This window comes from Sciurus vulgaris, assembly GCF_902686455.1.
Source record: "Sciurus vulgaris genome assembly, chromosome: 6".
NCBI lineage: Eukaryota > Metazoa > Chordata > Mammalia > Rodentia > Sciuridae > Sciurus > Sciurus vulgaris.
The window spans coordinates 45,315,128-45,332,510 of NC_136466.1; the positions used below are offsets into that span (position 1 = coordinate 45,315,128).

At 36.9% G+C, this 17,383-nt stretch overlaps 1 long non-coding RNA gene across 2 annotated transcripts in view; it reads right to left on the reverse strand.

The window, feature by feature from the left end:
* Nucleotides 1-1,237: 1,237 nt before the first annotated feature.
* Nucleotides 1,238-17,383, reverse strand: part of LOC306664174 — a 37,128-nt gene continuing 20,982 nt past the window's right edge. Inside the window, exon 3 of one of the 2 annotated variants that reach the window (XR_013764668.1) lies at nucleotides 1,238-1,335. This is a non-coding gene — a long non-coding RNA (uncharacterized lncRNA). Of the gene's footprint in view, nucleotides 1,336-6,930; nucleotides 7,062-17,383 lie in introns of those variants that run through there. The other variant, XR_013764669.1, reaches the window with a different exon arrangement.

Below are 17,383 nucleotides of genomic sequence, written 5' to 3' on the forward strand. Positions count from 1 at the left end.
CCATCTGAGAGCAAGCTGACTTACGATGTGTCCCTTAACACAGGGGGTTAATAAAGAGATTAAAGCTCTTTTCTCTCCTGTGAATTATCTGTTTATATTCGTTGATTCTTGCCCATTTCTTTTTGTTAAGTTGTTTTTGTTGCATTTGTTTGATTAATATTTATGAATCTTTTCAGAATATTCCTTTTTCTGACCTATAAAATAAAAACATTTTCTCTGTCACTTAACTTGTAACTTTCTTTGGCTTTCAAATTTCCTTGATGATATGATCTATACTAATTCTAAATTTTCATTTGTTTTATGAATTATATAAACTCTGAAGGGCAATTCTGATTTTTAAATTTGCCCTGGGCTCTTTCCAGCTGTTTGATAACCCTCTGTTGAGTGTCTTATTTGAGAGCTCCTCTCCCTCTCTAGTTCTAATCAAATCCCAATCTTCATCCACAGATTGGGGGGTGAGGTGGGCTGTCTTCCAGGTGAGGGTGCTTCCCTTTCTTCCTGGATACCACCAGCTTTGTGGTACTGTACAGATTCTGCAGCCCAAGAATCTCCACTCTTTTCATACTGGGAATAGATATCTCTCTTGTTTGTCTTTGGTCCATGACAATGGGAAAGAATGAAAGGAAGAAGCTGACCAACTTGTCTCCTCCCCATACCATCCCTGGATAATCTCCTTGTTGATTGCCCTGCGTCCTCCTTGGAGCATCTCATTTTCAGCAGTCTTCATTGCATAGGTTTGGAGTATGGTTCTTTCTACCTTCGAATTGCAGGAATTTTTTTCAGTCCCTGGTCCTCTTTTTTTCCTACTTGGGTGTAGTTTTTTTTTTTTTTTTTTTTTTTTCAATATATTCATCTGTTATGTCTAGGACTTTGGGGGTACAAGCCAGAGACTGCTTTATATGTTTATTTGATTATTTTTTTCTCTTGATCACCTTGTATTTTTATTCTAATCCACTGGTACTGTCACTGGGTGCGTTTGTGTAGCTTAGATGGTCTAAGTCTTCTTGAAATTATAAAGCAAAATGTTATGTATCCATAAACACATGCATTTCCCTAGGACACAGGCCACTAATTCTTTTTTTTTTTTTTTTTTTTCACAGAAAGCCATGAACCAGAGTTTAATAATTGCACAAAAACAAAGGGCAGCATGATAATGATTTCAGAATTTTAAAATTCAGTCTGAAATTTTAGATTTCGTTGAGTTTTATTTAAAATCTGAGTACCTTTGACCCAAGGAGAGGAGATTAGGAATCTACTGCAGTCTCAGCTGATTTTTCTCAGGTTTGTAGCTGCTTTATGGGACAAATATTCTGTATCATTGCTTTCAGTCAAAATCTGAGGAGACAGGAAAGATAAGAAGAATTCAGTATATGAAGATTCAGTATATCCAAGTCTGGATTCCCATAGCATTCATGCAGGCAGACAATGACCAGCAGCTAGGTGCCACTTGCTGTGCCTTTCTTTGTTTTTTCTTTGCTCGCTTGGTTGGTTGGTTGCTTGCTTGATTAATGTAGTGGTACTGGGGCTTATACCCAGGATCTCCTATAGGCTAACACCTGCCCTACCACAGAGCTACACACCCAGACCCCTTGCTGTTCCTTTATTTCCCTTAACAATGACTTCTGAGAAAGGTCTCTCTGCAGGAGTGAATGCAATTGCAAATAAAGAAAAGGGTTTGAAAAAATAATTATTTTCTTTTTTTCTCCAAAATAGCACAGAGGTTAAGCACAAAAATAAACCAATCTCATCATGTAAATGAATAGCATCTGCTTTAATAATTGCACTTGTGATTCTGTAAACACAATGAAGAAGGGTCAAGTAGAATGTAGCTTCCGGAAACCATTTAATGGATCTTTATCAGCAGCCAACAAACAGAATCTGAATGGTGACAACTGCAAAATGGAACACAGTTTAGATTGAGGGAGAAACTAACTTTACTAACCTCTGGAATAATCAAGAAAATGTCTGACCTTCATAAATAACAGTGGAAGGAGAGCACGAACAGCCAGAAAGCTGTTATTCCTCTGCTTGGCTTTAAGCACAGTCTGAGGAATTTGCTTGGGTTATTTGAGAAATTCTTGTGGTACTTATGATGTAATCAGTCAGTTTTTTAAAAAAATAACTCTCCTCATCCTCTAGCTGCTAATGATTATTGGATGAAATGATCTACAGGAGCTATTGAGTGAGTTTTCCTTCACATCTCGGGGGGGCGGTGTTTGGAAGTATGAGGAACCCATCAAGAAGTATGCTGCAGGGAGCAACAAATCTCAAGGCTTCTTTTTGCGCAGAGGGCACTGAATTTGTTTCCCTGACATCACCCAGAAACTTAGCTTCCAGAATGTTCTCTGGTTTGGGGACTGAACTAGGCCCAAGAGAGCTTTGCCAGTCCCAAAGACTCTTGGCTCTCCCACCTCCCCCTTCCCTATCCCTAACCCTTGGAAACTCCTCATCTGTTCTCCATTTTTAAAGCCTAGTCATTTCAAAAATCTTATATAAATGGAGGCACCCAATACCTAACTGTTTAGGATTAGCTTTTCTCACTTAGTCTAATTCTATAGGAAGCCATCCAAATCGTGTGCTAATAGTATCCATGGTATGTATGCACCACAGTTCATTTAACTATTCACACATTCAACTTTCTGGCAGTTATTCATAAAGCTGCTATATTTCTGTGGACATAAGTTTTCATTCCTTTTGAATAAATGCCCAAGAATGCAATGGCTAGGTCATCGGTTTTAGTTTTATAAGAAATTGTCAAAGTGAATTGTCGAAGTTTTTTTCAGTGTGGCTGTACCATTTGATATTCCCAACAGCAGTTGGATCCAGTTTTCTACATCCTTGTTAGCGTTTTCACTATTCTTTATTTTAACTATTCTAATAGGTGTGTAATGACATTTAGCTGTGGTTTAAATTTTAATTAATTTTTATTATGACTATTAACGTTGAACATCTTTTCATGTGATGTTTTTCATCTGGCTGTCCTTCCCAGTGAAATGTCTGTTCATGCCTCTGTCCATTTCCTGATTGAATTGCTTGTGATTTTTACTGTTGAGTTCTGAAAGTCCTTTATATGTTCTACATACGAGTCCTTCCTTGAATTCATGTTAACTTCTAAGTTAATTACCTGAGTATTTTCATGCAAGTAGAATCATATAATATTTGTCTTTTTGTGACTGGCTTGTATCACTTAGTATAACATTTCCAAGGTTCATCTATGATGTAGCACATTTCAGAATTTCCTTCCTTTTTAAGGCTAAGTAACATTCTTTTGTATGTATGTACCACATTTTACTTATCCATACATTCATAGGTGGACACTTGGGATACTTCCACATTTTTATCTATTGTGAATAATACCGCAATGATCTTAAGTGTACAGATATCTCTTTGAGAATCTCTATTTAATTCTTTTGAATATACCCTGAAATAGAATTTCTGGATCATTTGGTGCTGTGGTTTGAATTAGTGTCCCCTAAAGACCCATGTATTAAGGGCTTGGTCCCTAGAGTGACAGTATTGGGGGGTGATGGAAACTTAGGACATGGGACCTTTTGGGAGGGCCTTAGGGTTTTGGGGATGTGTCCTGAAAAGGGACCTTGGTCCCTACCTCTTTCTCACTTTTACTTCCTGGACATGGGGTGAAGAATTTGCTCCATCACTCACTCCCCACCATTGTCGTCCAACACCCTCACCAGAGGCCCAAGGCAATGAGTCTAATCAATCTTAGACTGGAACCTCCAGGGTTAAGAGCCAAATCAACCTTATCTTTTATAAGTTAATTATCTCAGGTACTTTGTTAGAGTGATACAAAACCTACAACTATATATGGTAATTCTACAACAACACTTGTTATTTTCTGTTTTTGTTTCTTTTTTTTTGTCTCTGGGCAGAAAATGATGGTTGCCTCAACTTGAACAGAGAGAAAAACCAGGGCCTTAGCATATTGTATGATGCCTGTTCCTATCAGTGAGTGTGATCTTTGCTCTACAAATTCAAATGCTAGTTTTCCCAGGAACACCCTCCTACACATACCTAGGAACAATGTTTCATCAGCTATCTGGGCATCCCTTAGTCCAGTCAAGTTGAAACATAAAATTAACCATCACAACATCTGTTCTGTGTTAGACCCTAGACCCTACTCTCTATCCCTGAACTAAGCTACAGCTATGTTAAATCTGAAAGTGCACTGAGAAAGCTTTATGTTCTATTTTGTAGTTTTACCGAGGTTGAAATATTAGTTCTGAAAGATAGAGCTATGTACTTAGCCACAGCAGCACCAGAAGAAGGAACTGAATCTCTTAACCCTTTACATGTGGTCTAATGCTATTGCTTGTGTTGTTTTAGGCCTTCTGAAAACTTCTACCAAGAAAGTAGGATAAGGTATAAAGTGAATCCATAAGAAAAAGGCAAACTACTGTCAACAGGGTCCAAAATTCCTGCCATCCAAGGCTTACAAAGTATTCAGTTATGGAAGAGCATGAGGGTAAGGAGGATAAACTGGTATAATTGACAAAAATGTCAAGTAGCCAGGACCGAGTGCTTACAGGCTGGGATGTCATCCCAGTTCTGCTCCTTTTCCATCTAAAATTTTGTTATTTGGTGATTTGACAACTGAGACTCCCTTTGTGGTTTGATCTGTCCTTGACTGAGAACATTTGGTTTCAGTGATGTATTAAAGACATCCCACAAATGTCCGTCACTTTCACAAATAATTTGAAAGGCAGGGCAAGGCAAGAGTTGGCAATGCTCTATGGAAAAGTAGAAAGGCTTCATATTTTCTATTGTTTTGTCACTAACAAGTTCTGAAGCACAAAACACTTCAGACAAAATGAAAATACATTGTGTTGAGATGTCTTGGTATTTCCCTTGCAAATCTTGTTACATTAATTTCTCAGGGAAAGTTACTGGCAATCATCTCATCTATTTTTAACTAAAGGAAAACTGCTACAGAACTAAAACCAGATGCTGAACTGCATACTGCCTGTCTTTGTTCTAAATTCTCAGTACCCAAGAGCTTGTAAGGCTAAAGTCCTCAACATTTACTTGTATTCTCATTTTGCCTTTGATTGTGGCCTAATCTGTCTGTGTTGGAATTTTTTTTCTTCCTTAGATAATTCCTACTCTAAACCCTTAAAAAATCAAAAGTTATTTAGCACCTAGCTATTCTGAGAAGCTGATCAAGAAAAAACGATGTTCATGGTGGCAACTGGGATTTTTCAAGGAAGTTATTTGGCCAGAGAATTTATTTGTGCAAAATAGTTGGGGATATGAGTGGGTCACCACAAATATGTATTTAAAAGGAAGGGGAGGGGAAAAAAAGATCATTAAAGCATCTGTTACCAATTTTTTTTTTTTTTACTAATATGCCAATTCATTTGGAAAATTCTGGCTATAAAATTAATGCCACCACCAATTCCAGTGTGTGAAATATTTTTACATTTTTAATTCAATGTCAAAAAGTGCTTGAATGTATATACTTATTGTTTTCTAGGGCTTGTCACATTCAAATTCTTTTCTTCTACTATGTCTAAATTCATAGCGTCTAATACTTATTAGAAGTTTTACAAGAAAATTTCTTTTAAAAAATTAAACACTTGTAGAAAATAAAGAAATCAAGAAGATAAGGGATCAATTGGCTTAGGAAAAAAAGGGAAATGACAGTAAATGGTTATTCCTAAGAATCGATTGCAAAAAGAAATATTTTTGTTACTGTTTTTTCCTAGAAAGTAATTAAACATCATTTATTAAGTCTCCAATTTGTACTTCAAACAACCCTTTCCCATGAGTTTGTTAATAATTTATCTGTTCTTCAAGGCCTGGCCCAAGCCACCTTCTTTCCTGATTAGCTTCTTTCTTCACTATGGTACATGTTGATTTTGTTCTATGGTTGTAGATTTTTAAAAAATATTACCTGCTGTAAAGTAAGTTTGGTGAGACCTCACTGCTGTCATCTTCAGGCCTATAACAGGTGCTTAAAAAATAACAGTCTCCCACTCATTGACCTGTCCATAAAACAAACACAGGTACACCTTGTTAAGAGTGGCCCTACAGACCACTTAATCATTTAGGCCCTGTTCAGTCACCCCAGAAAAATGTCCAAACTGCTGTCAAGATATCCCAGGTGTGCCCAGGAGGGTCCACTATGATAAGAGAATGTGATGGTTGATTTCATTTGTCAACCTGGATAGGTTTTGGTGCCCAGGTGTTTGGTGAAATGTCAGTCTGGATGTTGCTTGGGGAAGCAATTTTTTTTAAAAGTAATTGACATGTAAACTGATAGATTTTGAATGAAGCACATTACCACCCTCCCATAATGGGGGTGGGCCTCTTCCAATAACCTGAAGGACATAGGAGAAGAAAAACTGAGGAGGAAGGAATCCTGCCTTTGTACTCAAGACTGGAATATCAACTCTTCCCTGAAGAAGTCTATAGTCTGTAGTCTGCTGGCTGGCCCTGAAGAACTTAGATTTGCCAACCACAATCTCATGAGCCAGTTCGCTAAAATAAATTAACCTCTCTCTCTTCCTCTTCCTCTTTCATGTCTCTCTCTCTCTCTTTCTCTCTCTTTCTCTCTATCACACACACACACACACACACACACACACACACACACACACACACACACATATCCCTAGGTTCTATTTCTCTAGAGAATATCGATTAATCTTCCTTAACACAGAAAGGAGGTGGTAAGGGGAGGGATTGGCACTAGTGCTTTCGTGCGTCCACTGTTTTCCACGTACTGCAACCCAGAGCACTGTGCATGCACCCAGTTGAGTGAATTATGTTGAAATGTTGGGGAGTGACCACAAAAACCTTTCATGCCACAAAGTTTCATTGTATGGCAAAAGCAAGTTTAATGAAATAGTTATCACAAATGAAGTTAAGACCAAAAAGCAAATCTCCTGACCTCTTCAGTGAGGACAACAAAGCTGGCAGTACTGTGTCATCTAGCAAATATTTTCAAAAAGATAGACACACAGTCTGCTGCTTCAAGGTAAAGGCAGTAGTTTCACAGTGAGGGAGAAAGGAACAGCTCAGTCATGCTCCAGAAGGACCATCTGAAAGCAAATGTTTGGAAATTATTTTTTTTTTACTAAAAGTTATTTAAAAGTTACCTACAAAAATTGCATATTTATGCACTTAAAATGTTGGAGATACTATGTTTAAAATGCACTATCTTTCAATTAGTTTGGAAGAACAATGGGCTTATAATACCTCAATTACAATAGGAGCAGAACTTGAACAGAAATATTGCATGATATTTTTAAAATGAGTTTGATGAATTTAGAAAACATTTTTCTAAATTTTTCATTTTTCATCTAGGTCTAAATACTTGCTATCAACTGGATGTTTTGTGTCCCTCATCCTCCAAAACTCATATGTTGAGATCCTAATTTCCAATGTAATGGTATTAGGAAGTGGGCCTTTGGGAGGTGATTAGGTCATGAGTGTGGAGACCTTATGAATGTGATTAGTTCCTATGTTAGTGCCTGTGTTACTATAATGACATAACTGAGACAATTAATCTGCAAAGAGAAAAGGTTTATATTGGTTTCTGGTTCTAGTCCAAGATGGAGTGGCCTCACCACTTTGGGCCTCTGAGAGGGCAGCATATCACGGTTGGAGCACATGGAGGAACAAACCACTCATGAGTCAAAAAACAGAAAAGATCCCATGACTTGGCAGGAGGATCGCAAATTTAAAGCCAGCCTCAGCAACTTAGCAAGGCCCTAAGCAACATAAGGAGATGCTGTCTCTAAATAAAATATAAAAAAGGGCTAGGGATGTTGCTCAGTAGTTAAGTGCCTTTGGGTTTAATTCCGGGTACCAAAAAAAAAAAAAGCAGCAGAGAAGGATTGAGAGGCTGGGTCCCACCATCCCCTTTAGTATATTTGAGAAATTATGAACACATGTTGCTAGAAACACAGAAAGCAAAGGACATTCTAATGAGACTTCAGTATAAAATGAGGAACATGTTTTTGTACAAGAGAAAAAAGGCAATACTTAACATGGCAAATAACGTGCACGTTCATGTTCCGTGTTTTGTGAAAGGTAGAACTTATGAACAATGAAACTGAATACTTAGCTAAAGGGATTTTTAAGTGAAGTTTTGAAATATGACTTGGCTCCCCTGGACTGTTTATAGTAAAATGCAAGAAGGAAGAAATTACTTAAAAATGGGATCATTAAGCGAAAAGGAAGGAGATCTTGAAGATTTGGAAAATTGTTGGCCTATTCATATAACAAAAATTAAAAAGTATGTTTGGAAGAGAACACTAGGAATGAGGCCTGATAAGGGTTTGGATTAGTCACCCCAACAGAACCCCAAGCTGTTCCTCAAGACAATGGAAAAATGCCCTGAAGGTGATTCAGAGAGCACCAGCCTGCCCTCCCTCCACAGTCCAGTGCTCAGCTGCCTCCACAGGCAGAGGGGCCCCTGGAGCTGTGGGGCCCTGAGCCCAGCAGGGGACAAGCCAGAGGCACAGGCCCACTCTGGAAGAGCTGTGGTGTCCCAGCAGAAGGCTTCTGCCAAGCTGTGGTGTGGATGTTGCCACTCTAGTAGGCCTAGGAGGCAAAGCATCAAGCCAGAGGATTTCTTAAACTTCAAGGTTTCATGACGTTTACCCTTCCAAATTTTGGACTTGCCTGATGCCTGTTCTCCCTTCCTCCTGTCCTGTTAATCCCTTTTTGGATGGGTATATCCATTCCAAATGGGTCCCTTCACTGTACTTCTGTTTTGATTCCTTTTGAGACAGGGTCTCGCTATGTTGCCCAGATTGACCTGGAACTTCTGGGCTCCAGGGATCCTCCTGCCTCAGCCTACAGGCCTGTGCCACCACCCTTAGCCTGCTACTGTAATGTAAATTAACATGCAATTTGTTTGGTTTTACAGACTCACCAACTGGAGGGGAAGTTTGTCTTAGATTGAATCATACCTCAAATCTCACCCATAGCTGATTTAGATGCTATTTAGATAAAATGTTGGACTTCAGATTTTGAAGTTGATGCTGAAATGAATTGAGACTTTTTTTTTTTTTTTTTTTAATAGAGGCTTTTGAAGCTACTGGTATGGAATGAATGTATTTTGGTGTGAGTAGCATTTTGGAGCCGTGGAAATGTGTGTATCTCAACCAAAATTTCTATGCTGCACAGACTACAATGGTATTTTTTAAAATCTTTTTTCCACTATGACGGTCATTAAAATCAAGTTTCAAAACAAGAAGAGCCCCGTGCTGCAACATCACAGTGTATTGTGGCAAGTATTTTTTAAAAAACCTGTCCAATTACACTGCTTTCATTTAAAATGTGATTAACAATAACAACAGAACTGTTAGCAATAGCAAGGGAACTTCACATCTTGAAACATTTTAATGTCTGTTTTACAATGTTGATTTTGTTTTAAATGATCTTTATTTGCATGTTTTATGGTGTTTATGATATAGTGGTATGAGTATGATCTTAGTATAAAAGTACATTATGAACTTTATAAATAAGTGAGCAGAGAGTGGGACCTATCCTCACAATGGAGGGGGACTTGGAGAGCTCCAGGTCAAATGAAGGCCAGCCAACATTCCATTCCTCAATCTGAGTGAGACCCACAGACCTGCTCACTGAAATAAGACCCCTCGCCCATTTTCACGTATTTTCAGGATTTATTTTTATGGGTAAAGGACTCACTGAATATTGAGATGTAAATATTGCTGGAGTTAAGGGACAGTCAGCTGACGAAGGTTACCTTAAGGTTTGGTTACTTCCACCATCAAAGCAATTGGGAAGACTCCCAAGAAAATAAAGACGGCTCATAAAACTGCAAAGTGCATGACAGTCATAGGTAAGAATGACAATAGGCTCATGTCCTCACAAGAGCTATCTTCTTATGACTCCACTGGTGATTCTGAATGGGTGTTTTTATTTTCTTGAACGGACGCACAATCCTAAGAGGGATTCCCTCAGAGAGAGGTATCAGTTGTATGCCTATGTGTCACAAATATGTTTGGCTAATTTTAAAGAAAAAGTTCTACAATAAGTCCTTTTAAACAATTTTTCTTTAGCAGATTATTTCTAGTTTATAAGGGAATGAATGGTCAGGGAACAGAGAAAGTAGGATTGGATTCCAAAGTATTATACACGCCTAGATGTTGATCTGTCCTTAAAACAAGGAAGTTCTCAAAATAAAATGGAAACCACATGGGAATTTGCCAATAGTAATATGCAGTGCCCTGCTCCAGAAGAGGTTCCAAAAACAGTAGGAAAGAATGGATGTTCTCTACTATATAGTATTTATGGTATATTCATGCATAAATTACATATTTTTGAATACGTGCATATTTATTGTCTGCTGTTATGGTTTGGATGTGAGGTGTCCCCTAAAAGCTCACATGCAAGAGAATGCAGGAAGGTCCAGAGGAGAAATGATTGGGTTGTAAGAGTCTTAACCCAATCAGCGAATTAATCCCTGATGGGATTAATTGAAGTGGTAGGATGTGGTTATAGGGTATATATTTTGAATCTGGAGAGTGGACACTCTCTTTCTCTCTCTCTCTGCTTCCTGATCACGATTGTAAGCTGTTTCCCTCTACTACACTGTCCTGCCATGATGTTCAACCTGATCTGGAGCCCCATGGAATGGAGCTGGCCATCTATGAACTAAATAAGACCTCTGAAACCGTGAGCCCTCAAATAAACCTTTCCCCCTCTATAATTGTGCTGGTCAGATCATTTAGTTACAGCAGCGAAAAAGCTGACTAAAATATCTACTAAGATTATTTGTTAAGGTTAATGACCCTGTTATATTTATTATTGGTTTTGTCCTGAATGTATTGTGTTTACATTTTAAGTAATGAACTCTAGCAAAATACACACTTGTGAAAATGTGGTATAGTGAAGAGAGCACCAAACTTGAAGTCAGAACAATCTGTTCAAAGTCCAGCTGCACCACTTACCTGCCTTGGAATCTTGACCAAACTATCTAGCCTGTGAATCTACCTGCGCTCATGCTGATAACACTACCAACCTCAGTGGCTTTTGGGATTTGTTTTGTTTGATTTTTAAAGTGAGGTCATATATATATAATTCAGCTCGTACATAAAGTGACTTTCTCATTTCATCTACAATTTTAACCCCAAACCTGGACTATCCTACTATATACTTCTTTATGTTCTTGTTGATCACATTTATCATTTACTTTGCTTATTGTCTATCACTTTGACTGGATTTAATGCACCATTAATGCAAAATGGTGCAACAAACTTGGGAAACAGTTTGACTCTTCCATAAACAGTTAACCTTATGACTCATCTCCTCAAGAGAGGAGAAATCAAAATACATATTCATGCAGAAACTTCTTCATGAAAGTTCAACGCAGCATTTATGAAAAACAGACAAAGAACCCCAAATACACATAAATTGAGTGAACAAAACATTGTCTATTCATATAATGGAATATTATTCAGCCATGAAAAGGAATGAAGTACTGATACATGCTTCAACATAGATGAACCTGGAAAACATTATGTTAAATGAAATGAGTCAGACATGAAAGACCACATATTCTTTATTCTATTTATGTGATATGTCCAGAGGGGGAGAATCCATTAAAACATGAAGTATAATTGTGGTTTGCTTTGGTCTGGTAAGGGATGAGCAACAGGGAGTTGATTAAAATAAAGAATACAAGATCTCATTTGAGGTAATGAAAATGTTCTAAAGTTGACTGTGATGTTGCAAAGATCCATGAACATTCTAAAAGTTATTGGATGAACTATATCATATATGAATTATATCTTAGTAAAGGTATGTTCTTCTGCTGAGTTTATTGTAATGCAAAATATATGTTTAAAATACATATATTCTTTTTCTGTAAGGCTTGGGGTTTTATTGCTCCTGAAAAAACTAACTCTATATTTTTTGATAAGTTTAATGGATTAGATAAGTTAGTCTTTCTACAAAATAGTTAGGGTAAACACATGTGCTCGATTAAATTACAATTGTTAGTTATCTTTTAAAAGGATTGTATTTTATAAGCTTCAAACACTACTTCAAATAAATTAAAATTTTACACTTACTGAAAACTTTAAATGCCATCTGTCTAACTTTTAATATCAGTAGCATTGTGTGACTTCATATTATTCCAACTTCAAATATAAATCTAAGACCCTAGAGCTTGGACTAATATTAAATTAATTTGTGGATAAATATTAACTCTGAAATCTCCAGTTATTTGGACACTTTCTAAGAGACTAAAAGTCATAAAGCTAGAAATTATGAAAGTAATACAAACAAGCAGCAGGAATTTGATTTTATGATGGGGAATTTGATACAGTGTATTTAGAGTCTTATGTGCATTAATGATACACATGATACATTAATTAATTAATGATTAATTAATATATCTGAAAACTAAATTAAAAGCTTTAAAATTTTCATTTCACATGTTTGTGTATATTTACATTTATATATAGTGTTATATTAGGATTGTGAAATTGACAACCTTATGTATAGTAAAGATGAAAAAAAATTCATAGGGCTGGGGATGTAGCTCAATCATAGAGCACTAACCTAGCATGTGCAAAGCCCTGGGTTCAATCCCCAGACTGAAAGGAAAAACAAAACACAACTAACCACTTAGGAGGAAAAGTTCCTTGAATAGTCTGACTTTCTTTAGAAAACGACAACAAATGTCTCTTGTATGTTGGCTTTTGTAGTGCAAAGAGTTTTTTCTTTTTTGTTTTGTTTTTGCAAAAAAAAAAAAAAGAAAAGGTTTTGTTAATATTGTATGTAAATTATTTTTATTTTGTTCTTTTTAGTTATAGATGACAGTAGAATGTATTTTGGCAAATTATACATACATAAAATATAACTTACTCTATTTAGGACCCCACTGTTGTGATTATACATGATGTGGATTTACTCTGGTTGTGTATTGGATACAAGGCTAGAAAAGTTATGTCTGATTGATTCTACTGTCTTACCTATTCCCCTCCCCACTCCCAATTCCTTCATTTTCCTTTGTCTAATCCAGTGGATTTCTATTATACCCTTCCCCAACCTCCCTTCTTTTTGGGTTTGCATCTACAAATCAGAGAGAACTTTCAATCTTGGGTTTTTGGGGATTGGTTTATTTCACTTAGCATGATATTCTCCACTTCCATCCATTTACTGGAAAATTCTATTATTTCATTCTTCTTTATGGCTGAGTAATATTCCATTGTGTATATATGCCACATTTTTCTTAATCCATTCATCCATTGAAGGACACATATGTTGTTTCCAAAGCTTGGTTATTTTGAGTTGAGTGCTATAAACATTGATGTGACTGCGTCACTGTAGTATGCTGACTTTAAGTCCTGAGGGTATAAACCGAGGAGTGGGATAACTGGGTCAAATCGTGGTTCCATTCCAAGTTTTCTGAGGAATCTCCATACAGCTTTCCATAGTGGTTGCACCAATTTGCAACTCCACCAACAATGTATGAGAGTACCTTTCCTCCCCACATTCTTGCCAACATTTATTGTTTCTTGATAATCACCATTCTGACTGGAGTGAGATGGAATCTCAGTGTAGTTTCAATTTGCATTTCTCTAATTGTTAGAGGTGTTGAACATTTTTTCATATTTTTTTGACCATTCATATTTCTTCTTCTGTGAAGTGTTTGTTCAGTTCCTTTGCCCATTTATTAATTGGATTGTTTATTTTTCTGGTGTTAAGTTTTTTGAGTTCTTTATATGTCCTGGAGATTATGTCTTATCTGAGGTACTGGTGGAAAAGATTTTCTCCCATTCTGTAGGCTCTCTGTTCACATTCTTGATTATTTCCTTTGATGTGAAGAAGCTTTTTAGTTTGATTCCATCTCATTTATTGATTCTTGATTTTACATCTTGTGCTCTAGGAGTCTTGTTAAGGAAGTTAGTTCCTAAACCAACATGATGGAGATTTAGACCTATATTTTTTTCTGTTAGGCACAGGGTCTCTGTTCTAATGACTAAGTCCTTGACACAGTTTGTGTTGAGTTTTGTGCAGGGTGAGAAAGAGGGGTTTAATTTCATTTTACTACATATGAATTTCCAATTTTCCCAGCACTATTTGTTGAAGAGGCTGTCTTTTCTCCAATATATGTTTATAGTATTTTTGTCTAGGATGACACAACTGTATTTATGTGGGTTTGTCTCTGTGTCTTCTATTCTGTTCCATTGGTCTTCATGTCTGTTTTGGTGCCAATACCATGCTGTTTTTGTTACTATAGCTCTGTAGTATAATTTAATTTCTGGTATTGTGATGTCTCTTGCATCACTCTCCTCACTAATGATTGCTTTGGCTATTCTGGGCCTCTTATTTTTCCAAATGAATTTCATGGTTGCTTTTTCTATTTCTGGAAAAAATAGAAACTTGCATTAAATCTTTATAGGAATTGCATTAGATCTGTATAATGCTTTTGGTAGTAGGGCTATTTTGAAGATATTAATTCTGCCTATCTAAGGTCTTCAATTTCTTTCTTTAATGTTCTGTAGTTTTCATTATAGAGGTCTTTCTCCTCTTTTATTATGTTGATTCCTTTTTTAGTCAGCTTTTTCACTGCTGTGACTAAAAGGATCTGACAAACAAAGTCATAGAGGAGGAAGAGTTTATTTGAGTGCTCAGGGTTTCAGAGGTCTCAATCCATGGATAGCTGGCTCTATTTCTTGAGGCTTGAGGTGAGGCGGAACATCATGGCAAAAGAGCATGGCAGAGGAAGCAGCTCACATCATAAGAAAGCAGATAGAGACTCCACTCTCCAGATACAAAATATATACCCCAAAGCCACACCTCAATTCCAATCTCCTCCAGCCACACCCTACCACTTCAGTTACCACTCAGTTAATCCCTATATGGGAATTAAATCACTAATTGAGTTAAGACTTTTGCAACCCAATCATTTCTTCTCTGAACCTTCTTGCATTGTCTCACACATGAGCTTTTGGGGGACACCTCACATCCAAACCATAACAATTCCCAAATATTTTATTTTTTAAGTTATTGTAAAGGGAATAGTTTTCCTGATTTCTCTTTAAGCTGATATATCCTTGGTGTGTAGAAATGCAATTGGTTTGTTGGTGTTGACTTTAAACCCTGCTACTTTGCTAAATTTGTTTGAGTTCTAGAAGATTTCTAAGAGAATAGGGCTTCCTTATCCCATACAAAGATAAGTTCTTGAGAAACTCCTCAATCTTTGTGGTTTTGCATTGATTTCTTCATTCTTTTTTGACCAAAATCTTTTATTTCTGAAGAAGTTCAAATTCTGTAAATTCTTACCTTTATATTTAACTTCAGCATTATTTCTGATTATTTTTATAGGTAAGACTTTGATCACTTTTTTTGTCTTTGGACACAGATGACTTATATTTCTCTATATGTCATAAATAATTCTTTGACAATTACTTCTTTTTTTTTTTTATTGTAAACAAATGGGATACATGTTGTTTCTCTGTTTGTACATGGCGTAAAGGCATACCATTTGTGTAATCATAAATTTACATAGAGCAATGTTGTTTGATTCATTCTGTTATTTTTTCCCTTCCCCCAACCCCTCCCACCCCTCTTTAGCCTCTATACAGTAGTTCCTTCCTCCATACTTGCCCCCCTCCCTAACCCTAACTCTAACCCTTCCCTCCCCCCATTATGTGTCATCCTCCACTTATCAGCGATATCATTCGTCCTTTGACTTTTTGAGATCGGCCTATCTCACTTAGCATGATATTCTCCAATTTCATCCATTTGCCTGCAAATGTCATAATTTTGTCATTCTTTATGGCTGAGTAATATTCCATTGTATATATATACCACAGTTTCTTTATCCACTCATCAATTGAAGGGCATCTAGGTTGGTTCCACAGTCTGGCTATTGTGAATTGAGCAGCTATGAACATTGATGTGGCTGTATTTCTGTAGTATGCAGATTTTAAGTCCTTTGGGTATAGGCCAAGGAGTGGGATAGCTGGGTCAAATGGTGGTTCCATTCCAAGTTTTCTAAGGAATCTCCACACTGCTTTCCATAGTGGCTGCACTAATTTGCAGCCCCACCAGCAGTGTATGAGTGTACCTTTCTCCCCACATCCTCGCCAACACCTGTTGTTGCTCGTATTCTTGATAATCGCCATTCTAATTGGGGTGAGATGGAATCTTAGGGTGGTTTTGATTTGCATTTCTCTTATTACTAGAGATGTTGAACATTTTTCCATATGTTTGTTGATTGCTTGTAGATCTTCTTCTGTGAAGTGTCTATTCATTTCCTTAGCCCATTTGTTGACTGGACTATTTGAATTCTTGGAGTAGAGTTTTTTGAGTTCTTTATAGATTCTGGAGATTAGTGCTCTATCTGAAGTATGATTGGCAAAGATATTCTCCCACTCTGTAGGCTCTTTCTTCGCATTGCTGATAGTTTCCTTTGCTGAGAGAAAGCTTTTAAGTTTGAATCTATCCCAGTGGTTGATTCTAGCTTTTATTTCTTGTGCTATGGGAGTCCTGTTAAGGAAGTCTGGTCCTAGACCAACAAGGTGAAAATTTGGACCTACTTTTTCTTCTATAATCTGCAGGGTCTCTGGTCTGATTCCGAGGTCCTTAATCCATTTTGAGTTTAGTTTCGTGCATGGTGAGAGATATGGGTTTAGTTTCATTCTGTTGCATATGGATTTCCAATTCTCCCAGCACCATTTGTTGAAGAGGCTATCTTTTCTCCATTGCATATTTTTGGCCCCTTTGTCTAGTATGAGAAAATTGTATTTATTTGGGTTTGTGTCCGTGTCCTCTATTCTGTACCATTGATCCACCTTTCTATCTTGGTACCAATACCATGCCGTTTTTGTTACCATTGCTTTGTAGTAGAGTTGAAGATCTGGTATTGCAATACCCCCTGTTTCACTCTTCCTGCTAAGGATTGCTTTAGCTATTCTGGGTTTCTTATTCTTCCAGATGAATTTCATAATTGCTTGCTCTATTTCTGTAAGGTACGTCATTGGGATTTTAATTGGAATTGCATTGAATTTGTATAGCACTTTAGGTAGTATGGCCATTTTGACAATATTAATTCTTCCTATCCAAGAACATGGAAGATCTTTCCATCTTCTAAGGTGTTCTTTAATTTCTTTCTTTAGTGTTGTATAGTTCTCATTGTAGAGGTCTTTCACCTCTTTTGTGAGATTGATTCCCAAGTATTTTATTTTTTTCAAGGCTATTGTGAATGGGGTAGTTTTCCTAATTTCTCTTTCTGAAGATTCATCACTTATGTATAAAAATGCGTTGGATTTATGGGCATTGATCTTGTAACCTGCTACTTTACTGAAATCACTTATGAGTTCTAAGAGTTTTCTGGTGGAATTTCCTGGTTCCTCTAAATATATAATCATGT